The 12,581-nt window shown below is 37.9% G+C and overlaps 1 pseudogene; it reads left to right on the plus strand.

The window, feature by feature from the left end:
* Positions 1 to 1,184: 1,184 nt before the first annotated feature.
* On the plus strand, positions 1,185 to 1,768 carry LOC126945873 (peptidyl-prolyl cis-trans isomerase H-like; annotated as a pseudogene).
* Positions 1,769 to 12,581: the final 10,813 nt, after the last annotated feature.

A 12,581-nucleotide genomic window follows, 5' to 3' on the forward strand; every position in this document is an offset into this window, starting at 1 on the left:
TGCCACCATGCCTGGTTAATTTTGTATTTTTAGTAGAGAAGGGGTTTCTCTATGTTGGTCAGGCTGATCTCGAACTCCCGATCTCAGGTGATCCACCCGCCTCAGGCTCCCAACAGGCGTGAGTCACCGCACCTGGTCGGCCTCTACACTTTTTAACTGTAACTTTGTACACGTCCCTGCTCCCATCCCCAGCTTCTGCTAATCATTATTACACTATTGCTATGAAATCAACTTTTTAAAATTCTGCATATGAGTGAGATCATGTAGTGTTCGTCTTTCTGTGTCTGGCTTATTCTACTTAGCATAATGTCCTCCAGGCTCATCCGTGTTGTTGCAAGTAACAGGATTTCATTCTGTTTGTTTATTTGTTCGTTCGTTTGTTTGTTTTAGAAGGAGCCTCACTCTGTCACCCAGGCTGGAGTGTAATGGAGCTATCTCAGCTCACTGCAACCTCTACCTCCCAGGTTCAAGCGATTCTCCTGTCTCAGCTTCCCAAGTAGCTAGGATTACAGGCATCCACCACTACGCCCAGCTAATTTTTTGTATTTTCAGTAGAGACAAGGTTTCACCATGTTGGCCAGGCTAGTTTCTAACTCCTAACCTCAGGTGATCTGCACGCCTCGGCCTCCCAAAGTGCTAGGATTACAGGTGTGAGCCACCGTGCCCGGCCTATTTTAGTCTGTTTTATGGCTGAATAATATTTCATTGCATATATGTACATTTTCTTTATCCATTCATTTGGAGATAGTCATTTGGGTTGACTCCATACCTTGTGTATTATGAATAGTGTTACAGTAATTATGGGAGTGCTGATATCTCTTTGATATATGGATTTAATTTCCCTTGGATATATACCCAGCAATGAATGGGATTGCTGGATCATATGTTAATTATATTTTTAATTTTTTGAGGAACCTCCATACTGTTTTTCACAGTGGCTGTACGAATTTACATTTCCACCAACAGTGTCGGTTTTCTTTTGTCCCTATCCTCCCAACACTTATTATCTTTCTTTTTTTTTTTTTTTTATAATGGTCATTTTGACTGGGGTAAAATGAAACCATTGTGGCTTCAATTTGCATATCTGTGATGATTAGTGGTGTTGAACATTTTTTCATATATCTGTTGGCCATTTGTATGTCTTCTTTTGAAAAATGTCAGACTTCTGCTTCTGAGTCAAAGCCATGGTGGTGACAAATTCAAGCCCTGAGCACCCGTTGTATTCTTTGATGTCAGCATTGGCAGTCAGGTAGTTGGCCACATGTAGATGCAGCTCTTTGTAGACATTGTATCTAACACAACCGAGAACTTTAGGCAGTTCTGCACCAGATAATTCAGTAAAGATCGGGTTCCAATAGGATACAAAGGGAGCACCTTTCACAGGGTCATAAAGGATTTCATGATTCAGGGTGGAGATTTTGTTAATGGAGATGTTACTGGAGTCACCAGCATTTACCAGGGACTATTTGCAGATGAAAATTTTAAAATCAGACACCCAGTTCCAGTCCTGCTTTCCATGGTGAACAGTGGTCCCAGTACAAATGGCTGTCAGTTCTTTATCACCTGCTCTAAGTGCAATGGTCTGGATGGGAAGCATGTAGTGTTTGGAAAAATCATTGATGGACTGCTACTGATGAAAAAGATTGAGAATGTTCCCACAGGCCCCAATAATAAGGCCAAGGTACACATGCTGATCTCACGGTGTGGGGAGATGTATTTCAGACCAAGACTGAATCAGACCTTCACTTCCTCTTGGCGATGTTCTTGAGTAAGATAATCTGGACTGGCCCCTGTGTTTGCTTCCCTGCCTGCTGCTATGCCATTTGACCAACAGACTCCGGAAGTATCAGAGATTCAGAATCCAAGATTGTGTTTAGGTTTTCAGCTGTAAATAATGGTTTTTGTATGTTTAAAAAAACAAATAAAAATGTCTATTTAGATCTTTTGCCCATTTTTAATGGGATTATTTGGTTGCTTGCTATTGAGTTGAGTGGCTTACATATTTTGTTATTAGTCTCTTCTCAGATGCATAGTTTGCAAATATTTTCACCCACTCTATAGATTGTCTCTTCACTCCATTGATTATGTCCTTTGCTATGCAGTAGCTTTTAGTTTTATGTAATCTCATTTGTCTATTTTTACTCTTGTTGCCTGTGCCTTTGAGTTCTTATTTAAAAAATCCTTGCCCAGTCCAATTTTATGAAGCATTTATCCATATTTTCTTTTAGTAATTTTATAATTTGGGACTTACATAGAAGTCTTTAATATATTTTGGGTTGATTTTTGTATATAGTGAGAGATAGGTGTTTTGTTTCCTCCTTCTGCATGTGGATATCCAGTTCCCAGCACTATTTATCAAAGAGACTGTCCTTTTTTTCCCATGCGTGTTCATGGTGCCTTTGTTGAAAATCAGTTGGCTATACATGCATAGATTTATTTCTGGGTTCTCTCTTCTGTTTCATTGATCTATGTGTCTGCTTTTATGCCAATATGATGTTCTTTTGGTTACAATAGATTTGTAGAGTATTTTGAAGTCAGGTAGTATGATGCCTCTCACCAGCTTTCTTCTTTTTGCTTAAGATTGCTTTGACTATCCAGCGTCTTTTACATTTCAATACCTCGTTATGATCTTTGGTCCCTTGCTCTTACAGTATTTTCTAAGTCGATCACAACAGTTTTTAATATCATTGTCTTCCCTAACTAGCCTGTAGAAACAAAGTCTACAGCTTAGAAACTATTAAATGCTTTAATTGATATCCTTGCATGGTCCCTAGACTTAGTCAGACTTTTGACCTTCACCATTCTTCCCATGTCATCCACAAACCTGGGCCACCAACTTCTCACCTGTTCTTAGAATCCTAAGAGCTACTAGGAAATTAACAAAATTGCATGACAATTTTCTACCACTTTCTTCCTTCAACTTTGGGTCTCCTAAATTTTTTACATTCCTTTTATTTATATCTTATTGCCTTCCAACTATATTCTGCTTACTCTTTCCACAACTCTCAAACAGCCTTAGTTCTACCACATAGACATAGTAACCACAGTTAACCTTAAGGGGTATATGCTGTTAATATGTAGAAAGAGGATAGCTCACTGCTGAAATTTTCAAAATGAGTTTAGCCTCAAGTGCACATACTCTTTGTAACTTAATTTTCTCATTTGATAATATAACTTGAGAATTTCTAATGCCATGAAATATTATTGAGGACAGTAATTTTTGAATGTTACAATATATTTTATGTCACAATAATGTTACAATGAGGATATACCAATTTCTGATCCTTTCTTAGCGTAAATTTTTAGTAATGAAATAATAATAATAGAAACAAGAGAAATATGTATTTTTAAGAGAAATATGTATTTTGATCCATATTGTCAAATTTTTTTTAAAACTCTGAACAAATTTGTGTTCTTGCCAGCAATGTAAAAGCATGCCTATTACAAGCAAATGCAGTGCTATAATTTTTATTTTAATTTTCCTAATTTAAATAACACAAAACAACAATAATTACAATAATATCATAGATTCATTTTGCATTTCTTTGGTTGAAAATATTTTTAATATTAATTGGTTATGTGTCTTTCTATTTTACTTTTCTTTCCTTTCAACCTTTGTTTCTTTACCTGCAATTGCATTTTATGTCCATAATTTATCTTATGGACCTTTATTTAGTATGGTATACACCCAGTAATGGGATGACTGGGTCAAATGGTATTTCTAGTTCTAGATCCTTGAGGAATCACCACACTGTCTTCCACAATGGTTGAAGTAGTTTGCAGTCCCACCAACAGTGTAAAAGTTTTCTTTACCTGCAATTGCATTTTATGGCCATAATTTATCTTATGGGTCTTTACCTATTCTAGGTATAGAATGGGATAGTTAGTTAATATATTTAATATATATTTAGTATTAATGATAACATTTAGCCTACCATATACAGAATAAATTTTTCTCCAACTTTATTTTTCTTTAAAGTTGAGTTTTTATTTTTTAGTATATACTTTTTTAATGTGAGCATAGCTTTTAATATTTTATCTTATGTTTTGCCTCTTTCATTTATACTTATATACATATCTGAAATTAATACTTATGAATTGAAATACAAAGCATACTTGTATTTTTATCATTATTTATTTTTTGTAAGCAAAGGTTTTTTTTTCCTTTTTTGCTTAATTTTCTTGTTTTTGTTTGTGTAAATGTATTGGGTACTTGAGAAATTTTGATACACATATATAATGCATAGTGATCAAGTCAGGGTATTTAAGATGTCCATCGCCTAAGTACAATACATTTTTTGTTCAGTATAGTAACCCTAACCTGCTATCAAGCATTTAATCTATTCCTTCTCTTCTACTATATGTTTAAACCATTTAACCCATTCTCTTTATTCTCTCCCCTTCCCCCCACTCACCATTTCCAGTCTCTGTTATCTATCTTTACACTCTCTACCTCCATGTGATCGAATTTTTTAACTCCCACATACAAGTGAGAACTTGCAGTATTTGTCTTTTTAATTTTTACAGTCATTTACACAATTCCAAGCACCACTGACTAGATGAACAAGGTTCTTTTCTCCACTAACTTAAAATGTGACTGTTGCATGAACTAACTTTGATAAGTTTATGATGAACTTTTTTTTTCTGTTTCATGGATTTCCCCCACCAATCTCATGCCATTAGCAGACTATTGAAATTACTGTGGTTTCTACACACTTTTATTATCTCATAGGACAAGTCTCTACTCAGTAATTTCTTCAATCTTTGATGAATCTTACACATGTATTCCTCCACTGAAACATTTAGAATTATTTTGAAAAGTTAAAAAACTTATTTACATTTTTATGCTTATTTGGAAAAAAAGATCCAGATATACACTATAGAGTCATCTCCTTTAGAAAAATAGTGTCTTTCAGGCTGGGCATGGTGGCTCACACCTGTAATCCCAGCACTTTGGGAGACCGAGGCAGGCAGGTTCACCTGAGGTCAGGAGTTCGAGACCTGTCTGGCCAACACGACAAAACTCTGTCTCTAATAAAAATACAAAAATTAGCTGGGCATGGTGGCGCATGCCTGTAATTCCAGCTACAAAGGAGGCTGAGGCAGGAGAATCACCTGAACATGGGAGGTGGAGCTTGCAGTGAGCCGAGATCACACCAGGGGGAAAGGAAAATAGAGTTTTTCCATTATTTCTTGTATATTTATTTTTATTATTATACTTTAAGTTCTACGGTACATGTGCACAATGTGCAGGTTTGTTACATATGTATACATGTGCCATGTTGGTGTGCTGCACCCATTAACTCATCATTTACATTAGGTATATCTCCTAATGCTATCCCTCCCCACTCCACCCACCCCACAAAAAGCCCTGGTGTGTGATGTTCCCTTTCCTGTGTCCAAATGTTCTCATTGTTCAATTCCCTCCTATGAGTGAGAACATGTGGTGTTTGGTTTTTTGTCCTTGCTATAGTTTGCTGAGAATGATGGTTTCCAGCTGCATCCATGTCCCTACAAAGGACACAAACTCATCCTTATTTATGGCTGCATAGTATTCCATGGTGTATATGTGCCACATTTTCTTAATCCAGTCTGTCACTGATGGACATTTGGGTTGGTTCCACGTCTTTGCTATTGTGAATAGTGCTGCAATAAACATACGTGTGCATGTGTCTTTAGGGCAGCATGATTTATAATCCTTTGGGTGTATATCCAGTAATGGGATGGCTGGGTCAAATGGTATTTCTAGTTCTAGATCCTTGAGGAATCGCCACACTATCTTCCACAATGGTTGAACTAGTTTACAGTCTCACCAACAGTGTAAAAGTGTTCCTTTCTCTCCACATCCTCTCCAGCACCTGTAGTTTCCTGACTTTTTAATGATTGCCATTCTAACCGGTGTGAGATGGTATCTCATTGTGGTTTTGATTTGCATTTCTCTGATAGCCAGCGATGATGAGCATTTTTTCATGTGTCTGTTGGCTGCATAAATGTCTTCTTTTGAGAAGTGTCTGTTCATATCCTTTGCCCACTTTTTGATGGCGTTGTTTTTTTCTTGTAAATTTGTTTGAGTTCTTTGTAGATTCTGGTTATTAGCCCTTTGTCAGATGAGTAGATTGAAAAAATTTTCTCCCATTCTGTAGGTTCTCTGTTCACTCTGATGGTAGCTTCTTTCGCTGTGCAGAAACTCTTTAGTTTAATTAGATCCCATTTGTCAATTTTGGCTTTCATTGCCACTGCTTTTGGTGTTTTAGACATGAAGTCCTTTCCCATGCCTATGTCCTGAATGGTATTTCTTGTATAATTTTATGTGACTCCAAGTTTTATAGTTTCTTCCATATAGGTTCTACTAGGTTTTATACTAAATATTTATTTTGTTTCTATTTTGAAAACTGCGTTAAGGATCTTTGAAAAGTTTTCTCAAATTTCTCCTTTAAATGCTTTTATGAATGGAGATTAGATTTTCAGTTTTACCAATTGCCTTTCAGGGTTCCATCAAAATCACATGTGGTTAATTACTTTAATAATTACTTCATATTAAACTTTAATGTTGAACTTTCTGAGCATGCCTGAAGTAAATTTTGTCTTTGAATAATAAAACAGGTCTTAGTATCGATTTTTTTTTTCAGTTAGGTTTACTGAAGTATAATTTACATACATAAAATTGTTTTTAGTGGTACAGCTGTAAGATTTTTTACAAATACATGCATCCATGTAATCACAACTGAAAGAAAAATATAAACCTTGTTCATTACACCCAATAGTTTCCTGTTATATTTTGGATTCAATCACCTTTATCCACTCCCAACCTCTGGCAACTATTGACTATATCCTTTACCAACACTTCTGCCTTTTCCAAAATAAAATATAAATGGTAAATGGAACCATACAGTATGCAGCTTTTTCAGTCTGGTATTTTTCACTTAGCATAATGCATGTGAGATTCAACTTTGTTGTTTTACGGCAGTTTCCAAATGCTATTCATTGTATAGCTGTACAACAATTTGTTTATCCATTAAAAAGTTGATGGACATGTAAATTACTTCTTGATACTTCTTGATTTTTACACTGTAAATAAAGCAACTATAATTACTTCTGTACAGATTTGTGTGGACTTACGTTTTTATTTCTCTTGGATAAATAAGCAAGTGGGATTATAAGCAAGTGGCATTGCTGAATCACATAAGTAAATGTTTAACTTCATAAGAGATTGCCAAAATCCCAAAGTAGCTGTAATACTTTACATTTTCCACCACAGTGGATGAAAATTCCAGTTGCATCATATCCTTACCAGCACTTTGTAATCTCAGAATTTTTTTCTTTTAAAATATATTTATTCATTTGAATGCATCTATAGGCATATCTAATTTATTATTTTATTTTATTTTATTTTTTGAGATGGAGTCTTGCTCTGTCACCCAGGCTAGATTGCAGTGGCGTGATCTCGGCTCACTGCAACCTCTGCCTCCCGGGTTCAAGTGATTCTCCTGCCTCAGCCTTCCTAGTAGCTGGGATTACAGGCGTGTGCCACCAGGCCTGACTAATTTTTGTATTTTCAGTAGAGACGGTGTTTCACCATGTTGGCCAAGCTGGTCTCAAACTCCTGGTCTCAAGTGATCAGCCCGCCTCAGCCTCCCAATGTGTTGGGATTACAGGCGTGAGCCACCATACCCAGCCCTCATTTTATTTTATTTTATTTTATTTTATTTTATTTTATTTTTTTTTTTGAGACGGAGTCTCGCTCTGTCGCCCAGGCTGGAGTGCAGTGGCCGAATCTCAGCTCACTGCAAGCTCTGCCTCCCAGGTTCACGCCATTCTCCTGCCTCAGCCTCCCGAGTAGCTGGGACTACAGGCGCCCGCCACCTCGCCCGGCTAGTTTTTTGTATTTTTTAGTGGAGACGGGGTTTCACCATGTTAGCCCATGTTGGGATGGTCTCGATCTCCTGACCTCGTGATCCGCCCGTCTCGGCCTCCCAAAGTGCTGGGATTACAGGCGTGAGCCACCGCGCCCGGCCCCTCATTTTATTTTTTAAGTTTTATTGAGATTTAATTTACATAGCATTCAATTCCCCCATTTTAGAGTATAATTCAAAGTTTTTTAGTATATTCACAGATATGTGCAACCACCACCATGGAGTCAATTTTAGAACATTTTCACCACCTCAAAAAGAAACCCAACACCCCTTCCCCCCCCCCCCGGTGCCCCCCCCCCCTCCCCTCTCCCCCCCCCCGGCCCTCCCTCCCCCCCCCTCCACCCCCCACCCCCCCCCTCTCACCTAAGGATTGCCTATCTCCCCACTGCCTACCCTCAACCTTAAGCAACTACATCTACTTTCTATCGCTATAGATTTCTCTGTTCCAGACTTTCACATGAATGAAATAACATATTGCATAATCTTTTGTGACTGGCTTCTTCCACCTAGAATAATGTTTGTGAGATTTGTCCATGTTTTAGCATCCATTAATGCTTCATTCCTTTTTACAGCCAAATAATATTCCATTGTATAGATTCTACATTTTTTAATCCATTTTCCATTGATGGACATTTGTGTTGTTTCCACTTTTTGACTTTTATGAGCAATGCTTCTATAAACATTCATGTACTTTTTTTTTTTTTTGAGACAGAGTCTAGCTCTGTTGCCCAGGCTGGAGTGCAGTGGTGTGATCTCAGCTCACTTCAACCTCTGCCTCCCAGGTTCAAGCAATTCTCCTGCTTCAGCCTCCCAAGCAGCTGGGATTACAGGTGCCCACCACCACACCCAGCTAATTTTTGTATTTTTAGTAGAGATGGGGTTTCACTGTGTTGGCCAGGCTGTTCTCAAACGCTCAACTTCACGGTCCACCTGCCTCAGCCTCCCAGTCACGTACATTTTTTATGGACATACATTTGTATTTCTCTTAGGCTAAAATGTATTTTAATAGACATTGTTTAGGTTCATAGCAAAACTGTGCAGAAAGTACAGAGATTTCCCACATACCATCTGCCCACACACATGCATAGCTTCCATACCATCACATCTCACAGGTGAGTAGTATATTTGTTATAATTGATGAACTTAAACTGATACATTGTTATCATGCAAAGTCCATAGCTTACATTAGGGTTCACACTTGGTATCTTACAATCTATTGGTTTGGACAAATTCATAATACATGTATCTACAACTATAGTGTGATATAGAACAGTTTCACTGTCCTAAAAATCCTCCGTGTTCCACCTATTAATCACCAGTCCTCTAACCCCTCAGCAACCACTGATCTTTCTACTGTCCCCATGGTTTCACCTTCCCAGAATGTTATGTAGTTGGAATCATCTCAGAATGTCTTCTTTCACTTAGTAATATAAAGTTATGGTTTCTCCATGTTGTTTCATGCAGTCATCTATATTTATCTTCATATTTTCTATTTGTGGCTTCTTATTTCCTTCTGTAGCTTTATGTTTCCATCTGGTATCATTTTTCCATCAGCACTTATAATTTCCTTTACTATTTTTCACAGTTTATGTCTCCTTGTGAGAAAATCAGTTTTCATTTACCTGAAAATATCTTCATTTCTCCTTCTTCTTCTTCTTTTTTTTTTTTTTTTTTTTTTTTTGAGACAGAGTGTCACTTTGTCGCCAGGGCTGGAGTGCAGTGGCGTGATCTCGACTCACTGCGACCTCCACCTCCCAGGTTCAAGCAATTCTCCTGCCTCAGCCTCACGAGTACCTGGGATTACAGGATCCCACCACTACGCCTGGCTAATTTTTTGTATTTTTAGTAGAGACGGGGTTTTACCATATTGGCCAGGCTACTGTCAAACTCCTGACCTTGCAATTCACCCATCTTGGCCTCCCAAAATGCTGGAACTACAGGCGTGAGCCACCGCGCCTGGCCTCTCCTTCATTTTTGAAAGATATTATGACTGGATATAAGATGCTGTTTCACAGATCATTGTTCTAGTGTTGTTGTTTTAGTGTTCAGGTTTTTTACTTTGCTGCACAGAAGAATTTGAGAGCGAGTCTAAAGGAAGAAGTGGCAAGAAGTTTATTGCAAAGCAAAAGTACACTCTGATAGCTGGGTCAGAGCGGGCTCCCTGAGAATGAGACAGTGCCTACTGGCACGGAGGAAACTCCCTTTATGGGTGTCTTACACAATTATTCATGAAGGGGAAGGAATGGTCATTGTTATTAGGCATGTCCTGGGTGGTCTCCTGGGCCCGCATCCACAGTCAATGTACATGCTAGCACAAACATCGCATGTCTCATTAGCATTTTAAATTTCCACCCGGGGTGTGTTTACTATTATGATCATCAAAGTTCACCTTAGGGACATGGTTCTTTGCTACTACGTATGCTCGGCCTTTGGGACTTTCCCTCCAACAGTTCCTCCTTTGACAAAGAAGTTGCCAATTGCAGGTGGCCACAGATATCTTTCCTGGCCCCTTTCTGGAACATCATGTGTTACTGACCGGGGTCCTTGTACTAACCTGTTTGGCCTCATTTGTATTGCTCTTACCCACCTGCAAGTAATCAGACCCATTTCTTCACTAACTGCCTGCCTTTCTAGGACTTGAAGGATGTCATAGGTGTCATATTTTCACTGTACTCTACTGTATCTATTGAGAATTCAGCTGTTCCTTTTTTTTTTTTTTTTTTTTCTGAGATGGAGTTTTGCTCTTGTTGCCAAGGCTGGAGTGCAATGGTGCGATCTCGGCTCACCACAACCTCTGCCTCCTGGGTTCAAACAATTCTCCTGTCTCAGCCTCCCAAGTAGCTGGGATTACAGGCATGTGCCACCACACCCGGCTAATTTTTTGTATTTTTAGTAGAGATGGGGTGCCTCCATGTTGGTCAGGCTAGTCTCGAACTCTTGACCTCAGGTGGTCCGCCCACCTCAGCCTCCCAAAGTGCCGGGATTACAGATGTGAGCCACCGCGCCCGGCCTTATTTTTTTTCTTATTTATATAATGGATCATTTTTCTGTAGATGCTTTTAAGATCTTCTGTCTTTGTATTTCAACATTTTGAGTACAATCTTTTCTTTGCATCTTTATTGAGCTTATAAAACCTGTTACACTGACCTGTAAGTAGAGCAGTAAAGATCTTAAGACTTTTTTTTTTCTTTTAAGGTTTTGGTCATGTTTTCTTCAAATATTTTATCTGTCTTTCTCTTTTTTTCTTTCCTTCTGGGACTACAAAAAGATCTATTATTTAATAGTGTCCTCAAAGTCACTGAGGCTCTGATCATTCCCCTCTTTTATTCTTCAGACAGGTAATTTCTAATGATATATTTTTAATTTCTAATGATATATTTTCAAATTCATTGGCTTTTTCTTTTGCTCTCATCTGCTGTTAAGATCATCCAGTAAATTCTTCATTTTAGTTATTCAATTCTAAAATTCCCACTGGGTTCATTTTTATGATTTTACTCTTTGCTGATATTACTCATCTGTTTAGGTATCATGACTATAATTTCCTTAAAGTTCTAGAACATATGTTAGCCATTTTAATCTATTTACTAATCTCAACATCTTTGACATGTTGTGGTTGGCATTAGAGGTTTTTTTTTTTTCTTATTACTATATTTCACATTTTTTTCTCTTGTTGTATGTCTTATAACTAAAAGTATATATTATAGTGGACCGAGTAGGTGATACATTGTACAAAACAAGGACTCACCTATGTTCTACAAACAGTTGTCTTGTCTGACTTGAACTCTGAAGTCTGTCTCTCCTGTGCTGGCTACCAGATGAAATTACTATTCATCTTGTCTTCAAGACTTGTTTTGTGCAGGATTTTTGGAAGCTTCCCTGCACATATGTCCTTTGATGGTTATAATTTGAGCAGGTTTCACACATTGATTTTGGGGCTCACCCCTCTGCATTTCTCTTTGTTTTAGGGTTTTTAACCTTATTTTTCTAGCCATTGTGCCATCATTAAACTCTTCCTCTAACATGTCAAGTCAGTAAGAGTGAGATTTTATGCTACAACATGCTATATGGATGAGAAAGTGCCTTTTGGCAAAATGGAGTAAAGACTCAAAATTCACTAAGTGCAATTCCTGATTTTCCATAGTTGACTTCTCTTCCATTTCTGCCTGTTTTTAGTTGCTGTCCACTGTATTCAAATCACTAGATTTGAATGCAGATTTTTTGGTATTTTGGTAGGTTTTCTTGGTTTTTTTTTCCAGATTTTATAATTTTTGTTTTCTGGAGGGTATGACTAAAGTGCTGTACCATTAATGGAAGCTGGGATTCTTATACATAGTTTTAAATTTCCTTTTTATGGTTTTATTTCTAAGAAATTTAATTTGCGTATTTTTCAAATCTGAAGGTTTTTTTTTCTTTGTTCTTTTGTTTTTGAGACAAGGTCTTGCTCTGTTGCCCAGGCTGGAGTGCAGTGGTGCAATCGCAGCTCACTGCAGACTCAAACTCCTGGGCTCCAGTGATCCTCCCACCTCAGTCTCCTGATTAGCTGGTACTGCAAGCATGCACCACAATAGCCAACTAATTTTTTATATTTTTTTGTAGAGATGGGGTTTTGCCATGTTGCCCAGGCTGGTCTCAAACTCCTAGGCTCAAGCAATTTGCCCACCTTGGCCT

Source organism: Macaca thibetana, chromosome X (genome assembly GCF_024542745.1).
Source record: "Macaca thibetana thibetana isolate TM-01 chromosome X, ASM2454274v1, whole genome shotgun sequence".
In the NCBI taxonomy this organism is placed as follows: Eukaryota; Metazoa; Chordata; class Mammalia; order Primates; family Cercopithecidae; genus Macaca; species Macaca thibetana.